Below are 27487 nucleotides of genomic sequence, written 5' to 3'. Positions count from 1 at the left end.
TAATACGGTTCCATGAGGAAAGTGGATCACATTGAAAACTTTATCTTCTGCGCATCTGTGTCCGGAAAATTCAGTTACTCAGCTCACTTACAGCAAAATTTACCGACACCACTTCGCTACCGAAAGATCGAGTGAGTAACCGATTGGTTAAATGAGCGATTCAGTGAGCAGTTGGAGCAGCGAGCGATTGAGGGGATACAGCGAGCGGTTGAGAAAACGAGTGTGTGAACCAGTGACCGAGTGAGTGAAGTAATGAGTGAGCTATAGTCACTCACTTTCGTGCTCGAACAAAGATTCACTACTTTCTTGCTCGCCGGCTCAGTTGCTGACTGAATTGGTCACTTTCCCAATCTTTCACTCACTTCTAGTTCACTTTCTCAATATGTCACTCACATGCTTAATCAGTCACTCACATGCTTAATCAGTCACTCATTTGCTCAATCTCCCATACTCACTTCTCCGCTCTCTTGCTCCGTCTTTCACTCACTTGTTCAATTTTTTACTGACTTCACAATCTTTCTCTCACTTGCTCAATATTTCACTGACTTGCAGAATCTTCCCCTCACCTGGTGAATCTTCCACTCACTTGCTCAATCTTCCACTCACTTGCTCAATCTTCCACTCATCTTTAGGACATCTCTTTCTCCACCCCCTATGTAATTTTTCCTTCCTAGTAACAATTCTTGTACAGCGTACCTCTTCGTTCCACTATGTTCTCGCCTTTACTTGCTCAATCTTTCACACAGTTTATTACAACTTGCTCAGTCTGCCACTCATTTGCCCAATATTTTACTCACTTGCTCAATCTTCTACTCACTTCTCCGCTCTCTTGCTCCGTCTTTCCCTCTCTTACTTACCCACTTGATCGCTCAATTATTCAATATTTCTCTTACTTGCTTACTGACTTCGTCACTTGTTCACTTAGTCACTCACCTTCTCTCTTAACTACTCTTTTATACTTGCTCTTTGACTCAGTCACTCAGTAGATCTTTCAGTAGATTACTGTTCATATAAATACCATGGGGGAAATGTTTCCATGAACCCTTTGCATCGAACACGGCTCAGGCTCATTCGTAGATTGGCAATTCCAATCGCATCACTGATTAACATGATCAAAAATAGATATGGGGGCGGGGAACCCCCACAGTCATGATAACTTCTGTACGTACGTGTGTATGAAACATATCAAAGAATCATACCGTCATCGTCTTTTTAGACATAAAACGACGCAAAATTTTCAATTTACACTCGTCTAAGAAATTTATACGTAATTATCAAGGCGGAAAAATTCACTCTAAAAATAGTTTTTAAGAACTAACAAAAGCGTAAAAAAGACGTTTTTATCACATTCAATCGTCATCTTTCATGTGACTGTCTGCTGTGAGAAGAAGCGCGAGAGACAAACCCGCCATATAATTAATGAAGGTTAGCCGCAAACATCGGAGCTTAGACCTCAGGCAGTTAAACAGTTATTTTCACAGTAATCTCCGGCTTTTATTTCATTGAATGATGTAGAACTTCCTTTGTCAAGGGGCTTTTGCCGCCAAGAACGAAATAAGAAAAAATTAAGTATATATTTATGAATTTTTTATTCCTGCTCCCATTTTTCTTTATTAATTCACTCGTCTCTTCATTCATTTTGGTACTTGATGAAAGGCCTCCCGCCAAACAAGACGGGCCCCCACCCTCTTCTGCTTTATAATACGTGTGAAGAAAGAGGAGAAAAGATGAAGGAAAAAATAAAATAATGCATTTAAAGCGTCTGTCGCGTGCGAAATACTCTCACACGTATGATTTAGCACAGTTTTATTTCAAAGAAAACCAGAAATTATAAGACTCGAAACGTGCCTGAAGTATAAAGCATTGTTTCTTAACCTTTTTTTTTCCGCCCACGGCCCCAAATTTGGACCATATTTTTTTCTTGTGGCCTCTAGTCTTATCAGGGGCTGCTCGAGTTCACTTCCGTCCGGGTGTAAAGCTTCATATACTGCTCCTAAAGACGACCCTGGTGGGAGGCTGAAAGGGTTTTTAACCTAGGGGACTCTGATTAAAACCTGATTTTTTATCCGTCCAAAGCAGTACACATTGTTTACCCAACAAAATGTTAATGACCACACGTACCGCTTTTTAAGAAACTTCTGTTTTTTTGGTACAGAGTTATTTCACCGTTCTCAATTATGCCAGATAACTGTAATGTGGGAAACATTACAGCTCTTATCGATGAGCCATTTTATATATTTTTTCTTTTGGGGTTAAAGTTTTTAATTCATCTCAAATCTTCAACATAGAGTTGAACATTAACGCCAAAAAATGGTTTTCCAAATAATAATAGTATAATAAGAGCCAATATAGTAATAATAATGTAACGCCAAATTAACTTGACTGTACATAGCAATATAATGCTTAAATAACAACAAACGATTGTCCTGATCTAAACAGAGTTTTAACTTGGAAATTTTTAGGAATCCAGGAGGAATTAGATTTGAAATGGAAATCTCACATTGCTTTCACTTACCAAAAAAAAAAAAAATTAGATGCTTTCTCTACAGGTTCTATTTTATCTACTTAAAATAGTCCATTCTCTTTTCTACGGATGCATGGATACCATTTTCATTACAATATGGTATTTTCATTACAACTTGGTGGGGGGGAGGCGATTATAACATCAACCTGCTTCCTATCGTCGACCATACAAAACAGATTTCTCAATTTTTTAGATCATTCAGTTTTGACTTTCGATTCTTCTGATAAAGATATCTTAAGTTTACGAGACACTTGGTTATCTATAAATTGTTATTAACTAACTCTACATAAAGACAGGAATTTATGCTCTCTCTGAAAAAAAAAAAAAATTCTTTGAGGAGACCTGCTGAGATCTCAGAAAAATCCCGTTATAAACCGTACTTTCAGACCTTCAGCCCCCTATTACTCTGTCACTACGAGGTTCTACTGTATTTATATATGTATTTTTTACTGCAGATTTTCTAATGAATAATTCCTGAAAATATGACTTCGGAATTAGTTCTAAAAATAGAAATAGCAAACGTTACAATCTAAGGAAAAATGACTATATTTAGAAAAGAGAAAATGAGCCGGATGTGATTCGTTTCTTTTGCGCATATCCATGAATAATTTTTTGATAGTTTGTTGTGTTAGATTTTTTCTTTCCTCACGATTTACGCGAAGCCAATTGCTGTGAAAGATTCCATGCACGGGAAATTGTGTTTTTTCTTTCTTTTCTGTAATGAGTGAGAAAAAACTCTTTCTGTAAATGTATGTGCCTCACTTCCTAAATTTCTCAAAATGTTGTATGCATTTACGCAACCTGCCGAGTGTTTTATTTCTCTTCTCTTATTTATTTATTCTGTTGAAGGAAAAGCCGTATTGGCCTATTTGAGTTGAAGCTGGAAGTCGTAAAAAGACTGATATCCACGGATATATTTATACTATAGTATTCTTTGAAATTTCACGAGTGTTTCTACTTCGGATTCTAGAAAAAAAAAATCGGCTTATTTGATCTGATTTGAAGTTTGGGCGTGTGAATTGCGACCAGACCACCAAATGCGCTTTTGTGTTGGCGAGATTTATCGTCTCGCAGTTGTCATTCATGGTCATTCTTGCGGTTGAGTATGCATGTAATGAAGTCATCTGAGACGCCATCTCGAAAGTTTTTTCTGGTGATATTGGTGATATTGGAGCACGCAGCGTGCATTTTTAACTACAATTGTACAATGTGAGACGAAAATATTCTTTTTATACCATAGGTGTCCCCTAATATGTTATTCCACTCATCCAAATAGAAAACATTCAATTACAATCGTGGCAACACATATGACACAATTACACAAGTGATGGATATTTAAATCAGTTTCTCAATTACATTTTTCCTGGCACCGTGCTCCCCATGGTTAAAACTTTTCTCAGAAACCCATTTTTGAAGCAAATCCATAATTAAATCCAAAAATAAGCTTAGATATCACCACTCTACTGGTCCTGCCCTTCCCGGGGCCGATATCGCCAAAAGAAACACTGATCTTAACTGAACAAACTTCAACGTTCTTCCAATTTCTATCATTAGTTTTTTTATACAGTCTACGCCACTTAATGCGATCACATCGGGACTCGGAGTTTCTGATAATAATAATAAAATGATAACTATATTTGAAAAAAGTCCCATTTGCAACTACAACAACGTTTCAGTTTTAGTTTTAAAAACGGGACTTTTTTCCCATTGAGCTAAAATCCCGCATTTTTGTTATTCATCCATTATGGGGCGTTAGAATGGAACTGTCTAATATATATCACGAATTACGATTTTTTTTAAATGTACGATGTGTTTCATAGATCCCTTGAGAAAAATAGAAGTTAGGGTAAACCTTAGCCTCTCAGAATGCCCAAAAAACAAAGCCTTCGACTGAAAAAATTCCCCCCGTCAACAAAACTCTGTCCTCCCTACTCCTTTCTCAACAAAAATTTTGTCAGCTCTGCCCCTCGTAACGCATATTGGGATCAGAGCCGTAAGTGTAGGGCTGCCCCCCCCCCTCCGACTCAAAAAATTATTTTTTGATGCAAAAAATATTTAAATAAATTAAAATTTCGGACGAAAATACCTATAATATGTTATTATAATCAATTTCTGTTAATTTCAATGCTATTTGAAGGCTAAGAAGTCAAAATTTCTCTTTAAGAAATTCATTGCGACCCACCTTTTGAGCCATATATGGTAAGCCCTTGACCCGTGGACCAACTGTGGCCCTGAATGTTATGTGGCTCCCCCCCCCCCCCCCCACCAAACCCAATTTTGTAAAAATGAACTAAGCGACAGATTTACCGATCGCTTAAGTGACCCGCGGCACAATTCCAGAGCATTTAAGCGGCCGGTGGCACATTTTCAGACCACTTAAGTGATCAGCGACACAGTTCCACTCAATCGGTCCGTGGCACATTTAGAGATCTCTTGAGTGATATGTGGCATAGTTTTAGAACACTTAAGCAGCCTTCAGTGCAGTTCTACATCACTCAAGTTATCGGCATCACATTCCCAGATTACTTACTAAGTGATCCGCGGCCTATTTATGGATCACCTGAGTGACGCACGGCACAGTTCATTAAGCGGTCCGCGACACATTTCTAGAGCACTTGAGAGGCTCGGACATATTTTCGGATCACTTGGAGGATTCGCGAAACATTTAGGGATCACTAAAGTGGCTCTGTAGAGGACTTATTAATAAGGGGAATGGCAGTTCAGGTGCACACAAACTAACGAAAGGTTTTTCTTGTTTTTGGCACACCGAGCAAGATGCCATTAAAAATATTTAACATTTCTGTAAAGGATGGTTGATAACGTAAGCATAATTCAGCACCCCCCCCCCCCGTCATCAAATGTCAGCAAATCCGAAACTCTCCCCATCGATGCTGACGTAATACTTGAATGACCCCATATTAGTCAGTTCCGTTCTTTGTAAAACTGATAACAATACCCAGATTATAACATTATCTGTGCTTATATAATAAACGGTGTCGAGACGGTATAACCAAATTCCAACTGGGACACTCTTGTTCATGTTAGGAGTAAACTTGTATTGTGCAAATGGACCCCGAGTCCCCATCTCCATATTACCTATAGAGTAAAGACATATAAACTTTATAATAAAGATAGATATACTATTATTACTCTATGATATTACCTATGGAAATTTTGTATTCACGATCGCCCCTCGAAATATTTTCGAGTCTTCCCAATATTTTCAGTTATGTTAAACCTATGATAACTTGAATTATTGAAGATTCCGGTCACTCATGAACGGATAGTTGGATCGATTAACATAAATTTTTATTATTGTCTTGATGAACTCTGTCCGATTTCTCTCCTTTAAAGTACGACCCCTACTGATCAGAATTTCCTGGATTTTTCTCTCTCTCTCTGAATACAGAATGCAGATGTATCCGACCCTCAGTCACGAACGACTGCTTAAGATTTGTTGAATCGTTTACTCTTCAAAAAGATGTGCTTCACATCCGCCAGCTTCTATAAGAAGTTAGTGTCAGCGCAAAAAACATCAAGTTGATTGATGGCTTATGCTGAAATGAAAAAAAAAAAGTATAAGGCCTATATAGTATAAAAAAACTTGGGCCTAAAAAAAAAGACGAAGCACCAAGAAGACAGACGGGAACTGGAACGAGAGTAAACAGGTAGGAGAAACAGAAGAAAAAAAATCTATTCTTGATATTGTGAGAAAGAAAGAGGGTGACTCTTGTGTGACTTGGAAGACCCACTACCACCACCATAATAACAATCATCATCTTAGAAGACACCGGCAAAATACGCGTATTTGACGAAACAACCGAAATACCTAAACAGAATCTCTACCGGTGTCTGATAGGGTTCCCTACTGGTAGCAGCAGGGATTTACAACGTAACAATTGATAGTAGACTTCAGGTTAATATAAGTTTATGAGATGCACGACAGCAGCGTTTCTTAACTTACTGTCAGCGGACTAGAGGTGGCCCTTGAGGATGGGACATGACATCACCACATTCACACCGCCTCACATCTTTTGCAAGATATCGAAGAGTTTCCCTAAACATGAGTGAATCTGGGTTCCTTCATTTTGAAACTTGAATTATTTCAAGATATTTTTGTGAAGATTGGACGAACAATTCTCAGGCAGGCTTTGAAATCTAATTAAAATGAGCGAAAATTATTCAAGTATATACCACAAATGAGAAATATGAATGATATTCACATAGACCTAAATAAGATATTAGACCCATTCAGCAATATTTTAGTAGTGCGCATTTATCAAGCTGATATTTTGGTTAATTACCTCTACCTGTCTGTATCATTAGGCTTAGGTTTTCCGAACATTTTTCAGCGGTAGTAAAAAAAAGGGAATAGAATGCTGGGCTTCATTCTTAAAAAATGACTCTTCGCGTTCTCCTAAAGTCATTCTTCCACTTCTCCGGAGCATTGTTTACTGGAGTATGCTCATTGATCGTTAATCGTTTTTGTCGCACCACGATCATTTTCTGCACACGAGGGCTGATTAGACCAGGACCTACAATTTATTCCGATTCCAAACGGCAGTCTTATTTATACTCACCGAGAGGTAGGTGCGTTAAACCCTCGGTTTGGGACTCCCTGCGGTAGCAATCTTTTTTCTGCGGTCATGTCACCGTTTCTATTGTACCCGTGTGTCAGAAAATTTTCTGACAAGGACGAAAGGACGAACCCTCCGGGTATCGAACTCGCAAAATCTTTAAATATCCTTTTGTGCTTTAGGCGAGTATCTTATCACCCTGGGCTACCGCGCTCTGGAGTGTACTGTAAGCAGGCCATACATACGGGGGGGGGGGGGGAAACACAGACTTGGTTGAAGGGTGCAGAGAAGAGCTACGCATGCTTTTGTTTTCACACAAGGCTTGAGCTACGAAGAGACTTTATTTCTTGAATATGTCCACATTGCAGGAACGATCGGAGTGTGAATGGACAGTGGTGTTAGATGGTAGCATGCTTGCCTGGAATGCGAGAGGGCCTGGGTTCGTATCCCGGCGGAGACCAGGTGATTTTTCTTTCCGAGTTCATCTCGGCATAAAATCAAGAAAATATCTGTTTTCTTGATATTTTGGGCTGAGAGAAAAGCCGCCTATCTCTATTTCAGGTCTTTTTTTTAAGATGGCTTCCGAAAGAAAGTGTCTCCGGGAAAAATTTGATTTATTACATGAAATTTATCAATAAAATTCCGGGAAAAAAAATTGTATGTGAAGATGAATATACCTTTCATTACCTTGGCTGAAAAAACTGGGTGAAGTAAATTATTTCATCCCAAAAAAAGAAAACAAATAAAAAATAAATATCTGATGGCCTTTATGTTTTTAATGCATTTTTTTAGTAGCAAAAAAACATTATGAAATTCCTAGAAAATGAATGCTCGGCGTCTGAAAGGGATGTGGTACAGCTATATCCACCGAGTTGAAGTCTTTAACCGTCAGGAACTGGTGTATGGAGATCAAGTGGAAAAAAAAGTGAAAAATTTGACTTATAAATGAAATTTTTTATTAGCTAATAATGGCTATGGGAAAAAAACAGGCTTTCCGATTATGAAAAAAGAGAAATAAGTAAACAGCAGCGTTTCTATTTAAGTAATTTTTTTTCAGAAACGCTATAGAATAACAATAACTCGTATTAAGCAATCAATATTGATAAAAACAAGAGAATGAGTATTCACAAAACATTTTGAATATAAAGCTTCAAGGTGAGTTATCAAATAGCTCTTTAATGTAACCCCAGCTTCATTACCTCCATGATATTTGTATCTCTATAGCACTGTTGCGGTAAATGTGACAAATGCGGTTATTATGCATAATCGCCGAGCATTTTGGTAAGTTTGATAAATTTTCCTAAATTTATCAATTTCACCGGTGATTATGCATATAACTTAAGCGTCGCGTTGACAATTTCTACCTGTATTGCATAAGGGGGTACGATCGTAAAATTTGCTACCGTCATATCGGTGTCCGGCTGTATTCATCACACATAATAGACTCATTTGGAATTTTTTTCATACTTATCACTTACAAATTTCCCAATAGAACTAGACTATTATGTATAATCACAGATAAAGGAGATAGATTTCAAGTATTTATCAAATTTACCAACGACACTTGGTTATTATGCATAATCACCGGTAAAAGTGATAAGTACATCAAACTTACCGAGATGATTTCTAATGATAACCTATTTATCACTTTTACGATAATAGCACCATTCTTCAACCGCTGGTCCGCGTTTCCAGCCCGTCCGCGAAACGTTTTGGACAATTCATATACAGCCGCTATGTAATTTTAGATATACTGCACGTTATACTGTTTTAAAATTTGTTTTAAATTTTTTCCTTAGATATCAGCACACGGGTCTGCAAATTATATGCATTTATTTTTCGTCGGTCCACACAAATTGTTTTTCTCATTTATTCATTTTTTGCCGTCTTATAAATTACTTCAGTTTAAGTTTAATATATCTCCTATTTACTTATCTTTGTCCATCCTTAAATTATTTTTTCTATTTGTTTGTTTTTGTCAGTTTGCAAATTACTTCTACTATTTACTTATTTTTTGCTCTTCAAATTACAGCAGAACTTGGTTAATTTGAATTTTGAATAATTCGAACTTTTACGAACTCCCCACCCCCGAGTCTTTTATCTAATTTAATATGAAAAATGCTTGTTCAATTCCAGCTTTTTTCGAATTTTTTTTTTTTTTTGATGATTCGAAGTTGGAGGAACTTCCAAATTATCAAAGATATTTGCTGATACAAAATCATCAAGCAAATTTAGTTTGAAAAATTCTACAAGAAGCCAGACTTTTCTTCTCTCAGTCAAGTTGTTACACAACGTAGTTTCAAAAACTAATAAAAAGTTTAAAAAATTCTAGTTTTTCTTTATACTTTTTTTGAAAATTTATTGCCCATTTTAACATTGTTCAGATGGAGTGCATCGAGACTGTATGCCATTTAACACCGATTAGATTGCTTTTCAACCTATAGATCAAGGTTTAACATTCAAAATCCAATTTTTTTTGTCGTCATTAAGAACATGGAAACTATCGGAAAGTTCAGATTGTAATTTCGTTAATGAAAGTATATTTCCTAGGTAGCTTAGGAATGATAAGCAAAATTTTAGAAACAGTTTCATAACGGATGATTATGAACCGTTTTCGTAAATCAGGCTTTGAACATGGTCAAGAAATTATGCAGTGATGCTGATTCCAGAACAGTGACATCATGGGCGAAGATACGGATGTGCGTCAAAGGTGGAGTCGACTTATCTAATGTATATATGTATATATGAAATGACATCATCACCATCGTGCCCCCCCCCCCCAGACTTCCAAGTTAATCTCCACCTATGAGTGGAATAATTGGAATAATGTATCAGCTAAGATCAATTACTATAATCATAAATTATTGAAATGTGGGAAAGAGAATTTCGTAACTGACGATAAAGTTTTAGTGATTGATATTCAATATCCTATATGAATGTTGATGATTAAGTTGAAATTTGTAGTAATGTTACACATCTAGGATAGATAAATTGGATAATTCGAACTTTTTTTTTCACTAACCTTCGCTTTTGAATTAATCAAGTTCGACTGCATTTTTCGTATTTTTGCCAATCCGCAGCTGGTTATCTACTGGTAGCACAAATTGAACTTTAAAATAGGTTCAGTAACCAGATATTTAGCCAATCGCTTGTATTTTCCGTATCTTCATGATGCTCAAAATTACATTAATCATCATTTTGTTTTAGTACAAAATAGTTATAGGACAATTAAAAAAAAAGTTTATTACTTTATTTCTTTTTCTTCCATACAGATTCTGTCTGTTCTATTGCCGAACTGAAGAAAGCCACTGACATGAAAGCAAACTTCAAAACATTGCGTTATTTGTTGGTTATCATCAGTAAGTCTTCAAGCTTTTTATATATACAAATATCCCTTTCTCTTCTAAATTTTATTCATGGTATCATAACATTCAGATCATCAGTGTAGATCTCTACTTTTATTTTCACTAATATATTGTAATCAAAATTTTTATACAAACACAAATATACAAATACAAATACAAAGACACAACAAGCAAAATGCCAAACGAGGTGGCTGAGAAGAAGATGTCCATAACAAATATGATGCCATATATTTCTAAAATACAGCAGCCCAATTAAAAATGTAGTTATTAAACTAACAACTATATATACAATTATAAAATATCATACACTGCCCATGAGAAAGATTTATGATTGTTTTATTGTAAGTATGGATAGCTTCTCGATTTACCCCAACACGTTTATCGTATTTCTTTTTAAACGTGTCCATTGTGTTAGAATTTACTATCCCCAGAAGTAAGTAAGCTATTTCATTTATTAATAACCCTATTGGAGAAAAATTCCCTGCGACACCACAATCTATAATTGTCTCTTAAAAATCGATACCGGTGTCCTCTTGTCAAAGCAGTCGACTGACGGAGTATTAATAACTCATGGTTCCTCCTATCCATCCCGTTTAAAATTTTGAACACTTCGATCATATCCTTCGAACACTTGCGTTCTCAAGGACACGCGTAGCTCTTCTCTGCACGCCCTTTAACCAAGTCTATGTGCCTCTGTAAGTATGGTGTCCAAAACCTTACAGCATACTCTAGTCCGCGACGAAGAACTAAGCCCCGGAAAAACGGAAGAATGGCTTTAAGAGAATGCGAAGACACTTTTTCGAGAATGAAACCCGTGCATTCTCTATTCGATTTTTTGATCACCGCTGAACAAACTATTCAGAAAGCCTAAGTCGCTGGTCGATGAGAATCCCCGAATCGGTAACCCTAGTATCATGGTATGTAAACGTTGTTAGAGAAACGTGGGTTGTTCGAACCAAACTGAGAGCGACCATGCACTTCTCAACGCTAAACGCCATGCTTCATGCATTTGCCCATGTTGCAAAGTTTGATTCTAGGCTACCCCATTAGCTTCACGTAAATTGCGAATTTGTTACAATCCCATCGATAACCTGATCGAGTATATCGATAAAATTTCATTTGTATATGCTTTTTATCTTGGTATGAAAATGTTTATTCTTTCCAATGAGTTGTTGAATAGCATTTGGTCTGTAATACAATAATTTTTCTACACATTCACATGTATTTAATTCACTTTGTCTGAAAATCAAATTTTTCGAGATTCTACAAACTTTTATGGGACAGAGGGTACAACACTCATACAGATTATTTTCGAATGCGATTCTTAAATATCACGAAATAAAATAAGCTTTTATTTCTTTTGTTTCATATCTTTCTGTTCTTTTTTTCCCAGAATGAAAAATTCGAACCGTATAAAAACCCGCAATGATTTTAATTAATTGATAATAAAATTAATTACTATAACCATTTATCCATTATCATGTTACACTTGCAAAATCATGATAATGGTGGAACATGGATAATTAGGTGCCACCCAAAAAAAGTAGGAAGATTTAATTGTATAAAACTCATTTTTGTTTGTTTAAAAAATAGACGCGATAGTTCAAATTATTAGTGATAGTACAATGAATGACAATCAATTGTAACAATTCATCGATTATTGGTTTCCAGAAAGGAAAAAAAATCTTCATTTTTTTAAGTGCCACCTTTTGAGCAAAAAAAGTAATCAGGTTTGTTGAAAACTACTATATATATTAATCATTCTCTGTTCGAAATAAACATAATACTAAAAAATTAAATCTATAATTTTTAAATGAGTCTTTAAATATTTACCAGTTTGTGATTGTGATTAAAAATATTTAAGTGGATAAACATTAAAGATCATTCAATATGTCTCATTAATTTCTCAGTTAAAAGAAAATTAAAATGCGTTCTTTGATGGATATATTTTTTAAGAAGATGCATCATTTGCTTTATTAAAAATTTAACATTAACAATATACACTGCTGGCCACCCAAATTGCAACACCAAGAAAGACAAGAGATATCGCAACAATATTTATTTTGTAGATAACATGTTGACCAAGCATCAAATGATTAAATTTATAGACTTCTGTGAAGTGTGGTTCCTGCCAAAATCAGTAGCCAGAGTAGCCGCCATTGTTGGAGATCACCGCTGCCACACTCCTCGGCATTGATTCAAAGAGACTTTGGATGTGTTCTTGGGGTACAGCAGACCAAGCAGCTTCCACGCGTTGCCAAAGTTGATCTGGTGTGGCAGCTGGGGATGTAATCTGGGTCAATCGTTGAGCAACCATGGACCACATGTTTTCTATCGGCGAAAGATCCGGAGAGCGAGCTGGCCAGGGAAGCAATTCAATCTGGCGATTGACGAAGAACCTTTGGACAATGCGTGCCACGTGTGGTCGCGCATTATCCTGTTGAAATATGGCTGTGGGCAAGCCCTGAAGGTAAGGAAGGACAACTGGCTCCAACACCTCGGAGATGTAGCGCTGGCTTTTTAAAGTACCGGCAATGCGTACTAGAGGAGTGCGAGAGAGATATCCAATACCGCCCCATACCATAATACCCGGTGCAGGACCAGTGTGGAGGTGCATAACGCAGCTGTTCAGCATCCTCTCTCCACGGTGTCTCCAGACTCGAATCCGACCATCGTGGTGTTGCAGACAGAAGCGTGACTCGTCAGTAAAGACAATTCGTACTAGAGGAGTGCGAGAGAGATATCCAATACCGCCCCATACCATAATACCCGGTGCAGGACCAGTGTGGAGGTGCATAACGCAGCTGTTCAGCATCCTCTCTCCACGGTGTCTCCAGACTCGAATCCGACCATCGTGGTGTTGCAGACAGAAGCGTGACTCGTCAGTAAAGACAATTTCATTCCATTGTGCCGTCCACATCCTTCTTTCATCGCACCATTGGCGGCGGAGACGTCTGTGGTTCTGCGTCAAGGGTAGACGAAGCAATGGACGTCTTGCGGACAGACCACTCTGCTGTAAACGGCGTCGAATGGTACGCGCAGACACTGGATGATGCGGTACAGACTGAATGTGCTGTGCTATGGTTCGTGATGTGGCTGAGCGATCCGTCACTGCCATAAGCACAATACGCCTGTCATCACGTGAAGTGGTGCACTGAGGTGGATGCGATCGAACACGTCGGTCCGTCGTACCCTCCTGCATCCAACGATCACATATCCGCATTACAGTTGTTTGGTTTCGTCCAACACGACTACCGATTTCCCTGAAAGATAATCCACAATCTCGGTAGGCCACTATCCTTCCTCTGTCGAACTCGGATACTTGATCAAAAGATGATCACTGTTTTCTACGAGGCATAATTGATCGTTTTTTTAAAAAAACCACAAGAAAAACACAATTGCCGTACTTCAAATCGTCGAAATCTCCAAGCCTTAAATAGCGCTTTGAAGTGGCGCCACAGGCGCGCGTGATGTGCGTCTGCGCTGAAATTCTAATCATTTGCATATCCCACCTCCGCTAATGCATGTTGTAAATTTCATATTATTTGCATGCTTCCTTCAGGGTGTTGCATTTACGGTGGCCAGCAGTGTATATATACAGCGTGTCCATCGCTCACAGTTGATTTAGTAGTTAAGTCAAGGCCACTCAACCTTTGGGAGATGGTGGGCCACTTAATTGAGTGATCTGGGATAGCTCCGCAGGTCACTGAACTGATCTGCAAATGTGCCACGAGCCGTTTGAATAATGTGGAACTGTGCAGCAGGTCACTTAAGTGATTTAAAAATGTGCCGCAGATCACTTAAGTGATTTAAAAATGTGCCGCAAGTCACATAAGTAAATTGAAAATGTGCCGCAGGCCAATTAAGTCATTTGGAAATGTGTGAAGGCTGCTTCAGTGATCTGGAAATGAGCCACGGGCCGCTCATGTGATGTGGATCTGCAATGCGGGTCATTTGAATGATCTAAAAATGCGCCGTGAGCCACTCAAATGATCTAAAAATGCGCCGTGGGCCACTCGAATGCTCTGAAACTGTGCCATGGGGGGGTCACTTGTGTAATCTGCACATGTGCCATGGGACACTTCAGTGATCTGGAACAGCACCACAGGTCACTTAAGTGATCTTTAGATGTGCCGCGGGTGCCACTTAAGAGTATTTGTACTTTTGTACAGCGTGTCACGAAAGATGATCTGTTTATGTGCCGCTTTGTTAAATTTTTTGCAAAATTATTTTTTTCGGGTCGAGCACCACATCAGGTGATTCCGAGGGTCTCATTTGGCCCGCGGGCCATGGGTTGAGCGTGTATGAGTTAAATGGTTAAATAACAACTTATTACATTATATGTATTTTACACTATTCTTTAGTTCTTGCGGCAACATTGAGCATCCATGATGTTTTGGGCTTATGTCGTCTAAAAAATTGCCGTCAAGCCTGCAGAGGTATGAAAAGACCTTGGCCTGGAGGAGAATGTATCAATGGGAAATGCCGATGTTATCCTGGAATTTATGTCCCGCACTATTGAGACAATAAAAAATACAGTTGATATTCTTCGTGTGTTGCATTTTCTACATTTCTAAACGAGTAATATTTTTTTTTTTATTCGTTTCTCTAATAATATTTAAGGTGCCTATTGATAATATGGAGAGGTTATTAATACGGTCGACGTTACTTATAACGATCACCCTCATTCCACGGGAAAACATGTGTTATACTGAATGTTTGAAAACAAATTAGCTTCATAAGGAATTTCATATTTTGAAGAAATAAAAAATTATATTTTTCATTTTTTTCTTACAATGTTGGAGTGGGAATGCATCGAGTTAGAAAATAATCATAAAATTTTAACAATTTACTACTTGTACCGAATTCTCTAACATAAAGGGTGAAGTTTGAACACGATTTTGGCAAATTAAAGTAAATAATTAGTGTTTCCTCCACTCAAATTCTAGAGCAGTGTTTCCCAAAGTGGGTGATATTGTCCCTTGGTGGGCGATGGAATGGTCCAGGTGGGGTGTTAGAAGCGACGAATATAACATAGGATCGTATGGGTACGCTTGAGTTGGGAGCGATGAGAGAGAAAAAATTCTAAAGGGAGCGAGAAATGGGACAAAACGTTAGGGAAACTATGTTCTAGAGCAGTGTTTCTCAACCGCTGGGCAGAGGCCCGGTACCAAATCTGGTACCCGGATCCTGATATTTTTCATACCGGGCCGAAAGTAATGGTGTTTCCTTTTCCCTCATTTAATTCGTGTTTCACCGGGCCTTCCACTAACAAAAATAAAAGAAACCGGGCCGTGGGCTTCCAAAGGTTGAGAACCACAGTTCTAGAGCAATGACTGCAATATAGCTATAGGAAGAAGTACTTTACTACACACACACACACACACTACCTACCGCAAAATAGATAACCAGGAAAAAAATATTTGCACTCCAGGAAAAAGCAGAAACCAAAACAATTTCAAAGAGAGTAATAGGCCTATTTGAATGTTTAAATCTGAAGTAATCCGGTGGCTAGATTGATTGGTCGAAATTTTTTTGCGGACCGGCAGGAAGTTCCCATGGTCCGCGAACCAGCGGTGGAATAACACTGGTGTAGGCCCAAACAATGATTTTTCCTAAGGAAAATCTAAAACTGAAAATCACGTTGGAAGACTTTTCGTAGAACAACAATTACACTATATGAATATTCCAAATCGACTTACACAGTCAAATAAATTTAATATTTTCCTCAATAGATTATACAAAATTATGCACAAAAGTACTATGTATGCAACAGAGATTCACATTCTCATCGGGAGGCCTTAAGGAAAGAAGACAGAGGAATCAAAATGTATGCAGTCGGTGGAACTTTGAAGAAAACTGTTTTCATTTTTCTATCTCTGAGGGCCAGTGAAGTGTGTACGCATGCACGACATCATGGAAGACATGCAACAATGTAATAAAGTTCCCAAAATGTCGACCGCTGTCACACTTAGCCTTGAAGATGGGGGAAGGGAAAATAAAATAAACATGCCAACAGTTAGTCAGGAAATCGGAGAATGAATTTATGTCGGTGAAGTCGGGAGAGAAAAAAATATCAGATTTCACGAACTACATACAACACTATTGCTACGAAGGCAGACTAGCCCTAGGCGTATGAGAGAAAGGAAATCATCAACGGAATGACCTGAAGACAAGCGGACATGTTGGCATTTGTCTTGTTTATGACCATAACACATGGCGGTATTACAACAATTTCCCCCTTCCCTCGTTTATTTTCATATGCGTGTATTTCATCCAACAAATAGGCACTAAGACATACATACGAGAAAACAACAACGTGTATGCCAGGGATTGATAAATCCAAAAAAAAAATTAGGCGCCAGCCAAATTTCTAAGGAGATTATCATAACTTTGTTCTCCAGAAAAACTATCTTGAATTGTTTTCTCGACTTTATATCCCCCCCCCCTTTCCCTGTTAACAGACCCACCGTTATGAAATCAGAAAACCAATCACAGGAAAAATATGTTAGAAAAACACAAAGAACTGGATATATACAGTCCGTCCCGCTTAAACCCTACGGGCAACCAAATTTATAGACATATAATATCTCTCATACATACCATGTTCCCACTTTAAGCATAATACTGTAGCACATAGCCTGTTGTAGCTGGTAATGTATGTAGTACGTTCACTGTGCTTTCTTTTTTTTTCTGGCCCATATTTACCTTGTATTGATTACGTTCAATCGAAAGAATCACTTTGCCCGCTGTTCTCATCATGCTGTGGGTATTTTTTATATTGATTAAGTGCTACAGTCGAATCCCGTTTTAACGAATACCGTTATAGTGAAAATCTCGTTTTAACGAACACTTTTCTAATCCCCCAGATAAGTTTTCATAGGAACAATACCCAAAAATCTGGAATTCCTTTATAACGAAATTTGGTGGAGAAAAGAACATTTGAAGAGTAGGTATTTTTTTTTTACCGCCATATATCGCCTTACAGCAATTTCGAACCAGTGGAGTAGGGTAAGGAGTGAAGGAGCCATCTATATATCGGTGGTCGCCTCAGGTTCAGTAAGTAAGGACCTTGTCTCTGAAGTCCTTTGCCCGGATTTGCCCCCCCCCCCCCACGTCAGCGAAAGTTCGTCGCCAGCTTAGAATATTTCATATCTTCAAAAAGGGGTGGTTGGTGATGTAAGCAACCTTCAAACCGCCCTCCCCCCCCTCCCTTGTCATCAAAAGTCAGCAAATCCGAAACCCCCTCCCCCCCCCCCCGATGCCGACGTAATGAATGACCCCCCATAGGTGAATGGGGCAATACTATCTACTGGGCTGCAAAGGAACTAAAACAACGTTTCATACTCCTATCAAGAGCTGTCGCCACAAGTACAATTTTCGTCAAATCATAACAATAGTACTACTGAAGTCTACCAACGTTGCAGCGGCGATTTTTCGCGCATTAATTTAATTAAAACTCTTTTTAAAAATTTAATTTATTTATATCATATATATTTTTCCACTTTAGCATTATCTTTTTTATGATTCCACAACTAAGTCGTGGACCCTTGGGATGTCCAGGCAGCCCCCCCCCCATATTTGAGAACCACTAATTATTTCAATATTTGTTTACATGAACCAAATAGGTTAGTAAAATGAATGAAATATATTTCTTAGTATCAATCATTGAAAAAGTTACTCAATAAGATTGTTATAAAGTAATAGCATTTGAAAAAAAAAATCTATTAAAATTCGATAATTTGACTGATTTGAATCGATTAAATTTTTACCGATTCCCAGCATTAAATATTACTATTTTATATAAACGTCCATTGACACATACTTCGAGGTGAAGTTTCTTCTTGAAGTCATAATTGGAAAGTGTTAGTGACTCAAATGGAAAGATCACTGATTTCTCTGACCATAACGAGCGGAATGACTCAAAATGATTTGGATCTTCCTTCCAAGTCCAATTTTTTTTATCATAATTTCTCGCCGCGATTTTTCAATTCAAACGTTTCCGTTCCCACGAGCGGAATCATTCAAACATATAATTTTTCATTATCTGGAGGGAATCCAATGGCTAAAAAAAAAGCTCTGCAGTATCATTCTTAACTACATCGAATCCTTGTTGGCGATAATTCCACACACACAAAAAAAAAACAAAACAAAAACAACAACGTCAAAGAGAAAGTACCGAAATTTCAGCGATGAAAATTGCTGCCACGGATTGTGATAAAACAAGATGAATCGTTTGTCTACAAGGCATAAATGGGTCGTACGAATAGATAAGTTGTAAAGGTTCCCGAATATCTAGTTTCATACGGCATACAGTTCAATCTGGCATACACGCACAAACAACATGAAAGAAAAGAGCCGAACCAAATTGCCTTGGAGGGGGGAACGCAACACGCATATTTTGCCTGGATAATAATTCACGTTGAATCTGCACACCTTGATAATCACTAGCTACTACCACAATAAAAAGTCATTATTTTCTGTTTAAAGAAATAAATGTTCTTAATGATGTCCCGACGCTCGTTACACATTATTTTTAATGCATGCTTACAGCTGTGGAACTGTCAGCACACTAATTAAGGTTTAAACGCCTTGATGTAACTAAGTAAGGTTTCGAAGCGTATATGCGTGCGTATTCTTGTGGCGTACGTGCGGGCACGAACACAAAACAAACATACGCATTATAATTTATATATCCCCGCATGATGTTTAGTTTATTATTTATTACGTATCGTATATGTTCGACGTTGACAAATAGTGATCACGATCCATTAGAAAGATCTGGTGAAACCAAAAGAACTTTTCATTATGGCATTCATATTTCATGAATCGGTTGTCTCGTAAAAATCTCAATAAAAATCCCATCTAGGTCGCACTGGTTATTTATTTGAATTTTACCTTGTGTACTTAACTATTAATTAGTTTATAAATCAATTTTTGATGTTAGTATATGACCAGTCAAGCTGATCGACGGCCAAAGAGGTGATAGAAAGCAATACATGTATCGAGTTGTTAATTACTCTAATATTATTGGTTAATGAGTAATGTCACCTGGGATAACCGTGATTTCGAGAAGCGTTCAAGGTGACAAGGAAAATTAGAAATTCGATCAAATATTTATGGTGTTTTGATGATAGAGATAGTTGACTTGACACATATGATCATTTCTGGGGCAGTAGTATATACGGTGGAATTTAATATAATTCGTGTCGAGAACACATTATTGTGTGCTGCACTCCTACTCTTTGGTATCAATGGGGAGTAGCTAATGAAATTTAGCTTCGAGATAATAATTTAACTGATGAAAATTAGTCACGAGTTAACTTCATGTGAATGAGTAAGATGGGATGCGTTCGTTTTGATTTGACACGAGCGTCAGATTTTCGAAATGAAATGGTTGTGGGCATTTCCAGCCGTGAATAACAGAATGCCTGAGACTGAGCATCCGTCGAATCTCGTGCCGCTGTCTTTAAAATGTAGCTCAACTAGATGAATGACACTATCGCAATTAACTACAATGAAGACAGCGAAGCACAAGTGCCATTGATGTGGAAGGTGAATGTCGGCTGTGGAAAGAGTGAGTGTCGACTGTAGTTGATCCCAACTATTCTAAGACATCATCTGATCGACAAGGACATGGACAAGCTGGTGTTAAAAGTGAAAATTTTGGGTTATAAATAAGTGCTTTCTCTCAAGGGTCAGCATCCAGAGCAGCAAAACAGAAGGTTCAAGGCATTTGTGTTTCTTTTTTGTGTCCGGATAGAAAATGAGTGAATTTAAGATCCGCTCCCATCTTGGTGTGTGTGTATCTCGGGGTTCCTCTTTTCATTTTATTTTCTTTCCCTTTCTTATTTTTTAATCGTAAATTTTTCTAACATTCTATTTCATCTCGATAATAACATTAAATTTTTTCTTTATCTCCTCTTCTCTTTTTCTTGCTCTTTAATTTAGTAGATGCAGCTATCTTTCGTTATTGTCCATCGCTGCGGTCCACCCAAAGAAGTCTTCAACCCTTTGCGTGCCGCGAGCGTTGCCTATGCCCATCTTCAAAAGAACAGCACCTTCCGGCAAGTTTGATATACGTATGCCTGAAATAAGAATAATTGTGATACTCGACTGCAATTTGTTCAGGATGGTTTTTTTTTTTGGGATATTGATCAAGGGCTTCCGAGCACGAAATCTGACATGAGAATTGAGTACTCTGGAGACTACTACTACTACTACTCTACACATACACATCGTCCACATTCCTCTGCGGAACTTCTAAATAATTGGAACATGTTGAAATGTGCGTGTACTTGTTGTCAACCTGACGTAAAGTTTGTTTGTGTGCAATGCTTGTTATGTGTAGTGCTGCCATCAGTTTTTATAACTATGAGTGAAGTGCAATGATTGAATAATTGTATCGATGTAGGCCTGTTATTTTCAGTGGAGAGACTTTTTTAACGGGAGATCAGCTCGTATTTGCGTTTCGAAGTTGGGAACCACAGAAAATCAACTTCAGCCGCCGACCATCATAACAGGTAGCTGGCTATAAATCATCGCAGAATGGTCCACCGAGGTAGTGATCGGCCATTAGTTGGTTGCAGTTGATAGATCCACTGACCTAATGAATCAGGATTTACCAGAATTTCGTATGAGATACCAGTGCTAGGAACCCGGGGACGCGGCGCGGTAGCCCAGGTCGATAAGATAGTCGCCTAAAGTACTAAAGGATGTTTAGAGGTGTCGCGAGTTCGATACCCGGTCGTCCTTGTCAGAAACTTTCCTAACACAGGGGTGCAACAAACAACGGCGACTTGACCGCAGCAAACAATTGCTACCGCAGGGAGTCCCCCGTCGAGAGGTTAGCGCACCAATCTCTCGATGAGTATAAAAAAGAAGCCTGCTTTCGGAATCGGCAATAAATTGTAGGTCCCGGTCTAATTAGCCCTCGTGTGCAGAAAATGGCCGTGGTGCGACAAAAATGATCGAATTGATCGAACCCGGGGACGCAAAGGCCGATGGATTAAGCACCGAGCTCATGACAACAAAGTAAATATGGTAAAAAAGGGTTTCAATTTGGATGGCGATACCAAAATTGGATCATCTCTGATTGACAAAGGATTGCTTCCTCACGTTCAGACATATTTTATGCAACGTGGAACAGATGGCCGCTGTCGTACTTGAGAATAAATTATAGAGAACAGACTCTGTAACCGTTGCTCAAAAGCAAAAGCTAATGATTGCAACATTATCGTCCGAGAAATGTTTATTATGGCATTGTTTCTCGAAGGGGGCAATATCCGGGAGTTGGGGGGCGATAGGAAAAAAGAATTGTAAAGGGGGCGATTTAACAAAAAGTTTGTTAAACTATGGTTTAGGCCATATTCTCCCATTTTATCCCATCGCCCCCCAACGCAATCTAACCCATAGGATCCTATGTTATACCCGTAGCTTCTACCGTCCCCCTGGAACATTCCATCGCCCCCCGGGGGCGTTAACGTCCACGTTGGGAATCACTGGTCTAGGCCAACTGATACTTCTGTCAGTTGATCTATATGCATTATGATTTAGCGTATACATCAATAAATATTGATTGCCATTCCTGGAGAGAATGGAATCTTCAAGAACAGTAATACAACGTGACATGTTACTTTGAAATGTATGAAAACTGTAGAAACAGACTTTAAAGTATAGTACTTTTCTGATTTCCAAATTACCAAGAATTCAATCCAATCGATCCCTTTTAAGATCACGCACTTTGCAACATTTATCGAACATCTACTTCAGTAGCTTGATTTCAGATATCTCTGGCAACCTTCCAAAATCTTATTAAGACATCTTCACTTCTCTAGCTGCTGCCCTAACATTACTGAAAATCATTACGAATACTATATCAGCTGATGGCCGCATTAATGTGAACTTAAACCTTTGAGTGTGAATGCACGAGTATTAATTTAAAGAATAACAATGGGATCTCACTTTCTCATATTCATATATTTTAAAGTTTATTAATTAACAATTTGAAAAAGCACGTGGTGACATTGACATTTCTCTGCCCGACGAATACAACACTCTCAGACTGATGCGTAATAAGCATGGTGAACGATTCCATAACTCACCAAAAGCATCACTTCTGAGCTTGAAAAAAAGAAGTCCCTATGAACTCCTACCACTACGAAGATCAGAAGTCCTCTAAAACTGTAATAAAACGACGATGATGATCATCTCACTGCACAAGGTCATGTCCAAGAAACAAAATTCCCACGGGGCGTAATAAAGACATTATTGTTTCTGCTTAGTATTCAAAGCCGGGACTTGACTGTCGACAGGTTACGGCTTTTTAATGTTTATTTAGTGCGCCTTCAATTCTCCGAACAGCCATAAAAAGAATAAATAAGAAAAAATATATATATATAGAAGAATAAAAATAATGAAAGAAAATTGATACAGCGAAGAAAAAATCATATAAGAGATCGGCCATCATCACTTCGTCGGTAATATGTCTCGATATTTGTTGACCATCGCGATTCTGGGAGCAAGTGAAGGTTGGGCGCATAAATACATACAAGTATAATCAAAAAATTGAAGGATTACTCCTAAGCGTGCGTGTGTGTGTGTGCTGTTTAAATAACGGGTGTGTCTTCAAATAGTTGATGAAGTCATTTTCATAATAATGTAATAAAAGTGTTGAGATTTCAGGCTGGTTGTTTGCCCAATCATTTATTTTGCCAAGAACACTTTTTTTTTTTCTTTTGCGCACTATTGAATAGATTGAACAAAAACTTTTTGAATCTCTTGCGTTATGATAGTATGGTGTGTAGTGGCCTTTCTATGGCCTTTGAAAAACTGGATCGACTGTATCGACAATCAAGGTAGTCTTAGATCGGGTTTTCACCATAAAAGTTTTTGATTGATCGATTCAGTGATTGATCGAATCGAGTACAAAAAAAAATTAAAAACTTCACTGAAGGGTTATTTGATTTCCATGTTCAGGATTTCAAAAAAAAAAAATAGGTGTGGCTATGAGTGAGTTAAGTATGTTGGATGCTTTCGGTTATCATTTGAGCTACATCTAGCTGATATATTGTCAATTGCTGGTTTTTAATTAATTTTTTTCCAATTAACTGATTAAAGAAGCAAAAATGATCTCACATGCAGTAAAACTCGGTTATAACGGCATTTTATAGATTGAGTTGTTTTACCGGATTAGGGTTTGTGAGACAGTACTATGAAAATCAGTAAAATTTCTCTGTAAGGGTAATTTCTCATAAAGGCTTATTGTTTGAGTAACATATTCTGACCCTCTTAAAGAGGCTTTGCAGTGTGGAATCAGACGCTTTCATGAATTCATAAGACCCGAGAGGATGGGACGGTTGATAAAACTGCCATAAACTGGTTATTTTACTTTGAATAAGGAGTTCTTCACCTTTTGTATTCTACGGACCCTCTATGTTGATAAGACGAAGACCATGGGTCCTTTATACCAAAAAGATATAGAAAATCAGCTCTTCTAAGAAGTTCCTGATATAGGTGAATTAATGTTTCTGGACGAAACAAAAATTGATTCTGTAGGGTCTCTGGAGTACCCACAGTGCTCGATGCTCGTGTCCGATTTCTTGCTCGCGAGCATTTGGTCAACGTTGCAATTAAACACCTTGAAGGAATTGCATTCAAGGGTTGAAATCATCGTCATTTCATGCATTCGCATGATAAACTTGCCGTAAGGGTGCTCTTTGATGATGGGTACAGGCAGTGTTCGTGACTGGAAAATGTTGACCTCTGGTCCAGAAGGTTGGGAACCCCTGTTCCAGGCGGAAACTATTATTCATATTTCTGACTCCCCACGAGACCACGCTGTTGCTGTCTTTAGAATCACTGTGATCATGGTTGCTTTCAGAGACATATTTATTGGGGAAAGGGGGAGAGGGGATAAGCAGGCTACGGTCCCAGTCGGCAAATTTTGAGAGGCTGAAAAATTTAAGAATTGTTTATAAAACAAAAGATTAAGAATCCCTGATCTATTTCTTGTGTAGCTCTTATCGGTTGAACTGTGGTACAAAGAGATGACAGGAGAAAAGATGTTACTTTTAGAGTTCCCTAGCTTTATTTACTTTTTAATGTTTTTGTTTTTCGTGACCGAGGAAGTTTTCCCATGATGGCTGCATTGGAAATACGTAATATACATAAAAAAATCATTCAATGAACTCAATATTATCAGTGTCTTCAGACGTGAAGATGTGTTCACACGAACGGCGATAGCAAACACGCGAGGAATATCAAAAATTGACGGATGAGATAGCTGTTATTCTGTTCCTGTTCAAAAAGAAGTCGGAATCCTCCGATGGATATAATGACCAGTTACGTTGACTATTCATCAAAGTATAAATAACTCGGATATAAGAAAAAAACGGAGGGGGGGGGGGATATTCACACACACGAGCGCAAATAAATAATTTACGGGCATTAGAAAAAATGACATTATAACAAGGTAAAGATAATTGTTAGGATCAATTTTCGACCTTGGCAAAGAGACCTTTGATGATGAAGAGATGCTGTCTAAAGAGAAGAATTCCGTCCGTCTGTGTCAGGGTTTTTTTTATTAGGATTATTGCACTTTTATAAGGAACTAACATCACACATTCTTGTGTATAAAAGGAAGCTGTGACTTTAATTGCACGTTACGTCAAATTTATATATAAAAGATAAGGTCTTTTTTTCCCCTTCCACTGAGTTGAATGGATCAGTCGTTATTATTTGCTTCTTTCTTCGACATCTGAGATTTCGCACGAGAGTCTCTCTCTCTCTATAATAGAGATAGAAGCGGAGAGAGAGGATCTTCAAATGCCTGTGGATGATTATGAGAATGATGCTTGTGGAATGATATTCAAAGTACAGCGTCGTAAATCATCAGGTGTCTCTGGGATTCATCTAAAAAAAGCGTCTGTTATGAGCGAATGGATAACATGGGGAGAAAAAAAAATGACGAATAGAAAAAATGCATCCTCGATTACCATAGTCGTATATTTTTTTAGGTTTTTCTAATGTTTCATTCAGTACCCTCATGCATTTCTCACCACATTTTACTCTTAATGCAGCAAAACTATGTTATAATGACATTCCAAGGAACCCTAGAATTTCGTCGTTATCTCCGAAGTGTCAATGAAACCTATCTAACCTGGCCTTCTTACGACGCTGCTTTCATATTATTAACTTATCAGATGTTATCGAGATGTGGTTGTTTAGCACTAATGTAAAATAATTTCAAAATGGATAAAACTCCCAGGAAACCGTTTCTGTTTTTCAGAGACGCAGAATATGTAAAATAGCAGAATGGAAAACAAAAATCAAGTGTTTTCTAACCCTGGTGTATTCCTTGAAGTATTTTCTAAATTGAATTTAAGAAATACGAGTATCTTCGAACAAAAGATAAATCTCATAGAGATAATGAATTCATGGATCAAACACGGATTAAGGATTCAGATCTCTGTATATATGTTACGGTAAAAGCCCAAAGATCGGTAAAACTTATGATTTATAGAAGCGAATCGGTAAAAGTTTGAAAAGTGTTCGGGTACTTTCCTTTGTGTTGTGGGTTTTTACTAAATCAATTAGTAAAACCAATCGATGGAATTTTTTTTTTTTTACGATGAAATTTTAGTGTGTAAATTAAAGTTTGTGCTGTGAAGATTTTGTGATAGAATTTCTCTTTCACAGGGTCTTATTCTTTCCTGCACATTCCTCTACATAAATGGCATACACCATCCGAATTGAAAGATCAGGGTGAAGGTACTTCCTATTAGGATTATCGTTCCTGGAATAGTGACTTTGATAGGCTGGAAATGAGACTTTATGAGATCAATAATGTCTATAATGCCAATTTTGTTTCCATTAGTATGTCTGCCTCTACAGTCTAAAGTGGCTGAGGCGATGCAATTCCTTATTCAAACATCCATAAACACGTTTTGCCAGTGAAACCTAGGATTTACTGGTCTTTTATGGTGACATACACAAAGCTCATGCCCCCCCCCCACACACACACACACTCACACAAAGTTCCAGGCAAGCGGCCCGGAACGATTTTTTATTTTTTTTATTTTTCACAATATATTCCCAATAAAAGGTCCCGTGAAAAGTCTGTCCTGGGGACCAACCAAACATATCAACTTACGGTCCCTGCAGCTATATGTGGGGGCGGGGGGGGGCACTTATATGGCATACATATGCGTAATTTTCAGTGGATACTAAAAATAACTCGTAGCTTCTTGGATTTCTGTAAATTGAACGAAGGAACGAATTGCCAGCTATCAGCTGAGGAAGTTGGACAAACAATTTGATAAACGAGTTGAGAGCTCGAATTCCAAAAATTCCTTGGAAAAATACCAAGAAATCTCGAAAACAGATTAGCTGGAAAAAAGTGTCGTTATAACAGATGCCGTTGCAATACGGTGACTTGAAAAAGAGAGGTTTGCTAACAGTATTTTCTATGAGAACCTGATGGAACCACCTTTATTGACGTTATGGTCGAGGTGTTGGGATAAACGATGCTGAAATATAGTAAGGAGTCAGTATAACTTCAAGTATTTTTAACGTCACCTCGCTGAAAAGGTCAGTTTTTTAAAGTCCTTTCTGCCAAATAGCATAATTGCATATGAATGAACATGACTCGGAGTCTTTTAGGTCACACTTCAGGGCCCTTGATTTATTTTTGTTTTGTACCGTCTCGCACTTTTGCGTAGCCTACATATTTATATTTGTACAGGTTACTTTGAATCTCGCATTTCAATGCATATTGCCAACCGGGACCCCGAAGTCCTTGCATAATTTGACTATTTTCGCATATGCCTGACCTAGCACATGGCTTTTGAAATTGTATCTGAATGAACATGACTCTGGGTTTTTAGGTCCCACGCCAAGCCCCCCCCCCCCCCCCCCCACCGATTTTATAGTACGGTTTCGCACTTTTGTTCATATATGTATACTTGTATACGCTTCTTTCTTTAAATCTCGCATATGAATGCATATTGTCAAAGGTTCCT

The 27487-nt window shown here is 38.0% G+C and overlaps 1 protein-coding gene and 1 long non-coding RNA gene across 5 annotated transcripts in view; one reads left to right on the top strand and one right to left on the bottom strand.

Moving 5' to 3' along the window:
* The window catches only part of LOC149075972 (uncharacterized), a 130680-nt gene that overhangs the window by 47910 nt on the left and 55283 nt on the right, over positions 1 to 27487 (bottom strand). The gene's annotated exons all lie outside the window — the stretch shown is intronic.
* LOC149075973 (uncharacterized) lies at positions 10378 to 15009 on the top strand. Its single transcript, XR_016193995.1, has 2 exons — positions 10378 to 10460; positions 14831 to 15009. It is a non-coding gene; the product is annotated as an uncharacterized LOC149075973 (long non-coding RNA).

This window comes from Pholcus phalangioides, unplaced genomic scaffold (assembly GCF_987345545.1).
Source record: "Pholcus phalangioides strain wild (caught in Gottingen) unplaced genomic scaffold, Ppha-v1.0 ptg000015l_1, whole genome shotgun sequence".
Lineage (NCBI taxonomy): Eukaryota > Metazoa > Arthropoda > Arachnida > Araneae > Pholcidae > Pholcus > Pholcus phalangioides.
The sequence above is the reverse complement of the archived record's forward strand: the minus strand, read 5'-3'. Positions and strand labels throughout refer to the sequence as shown.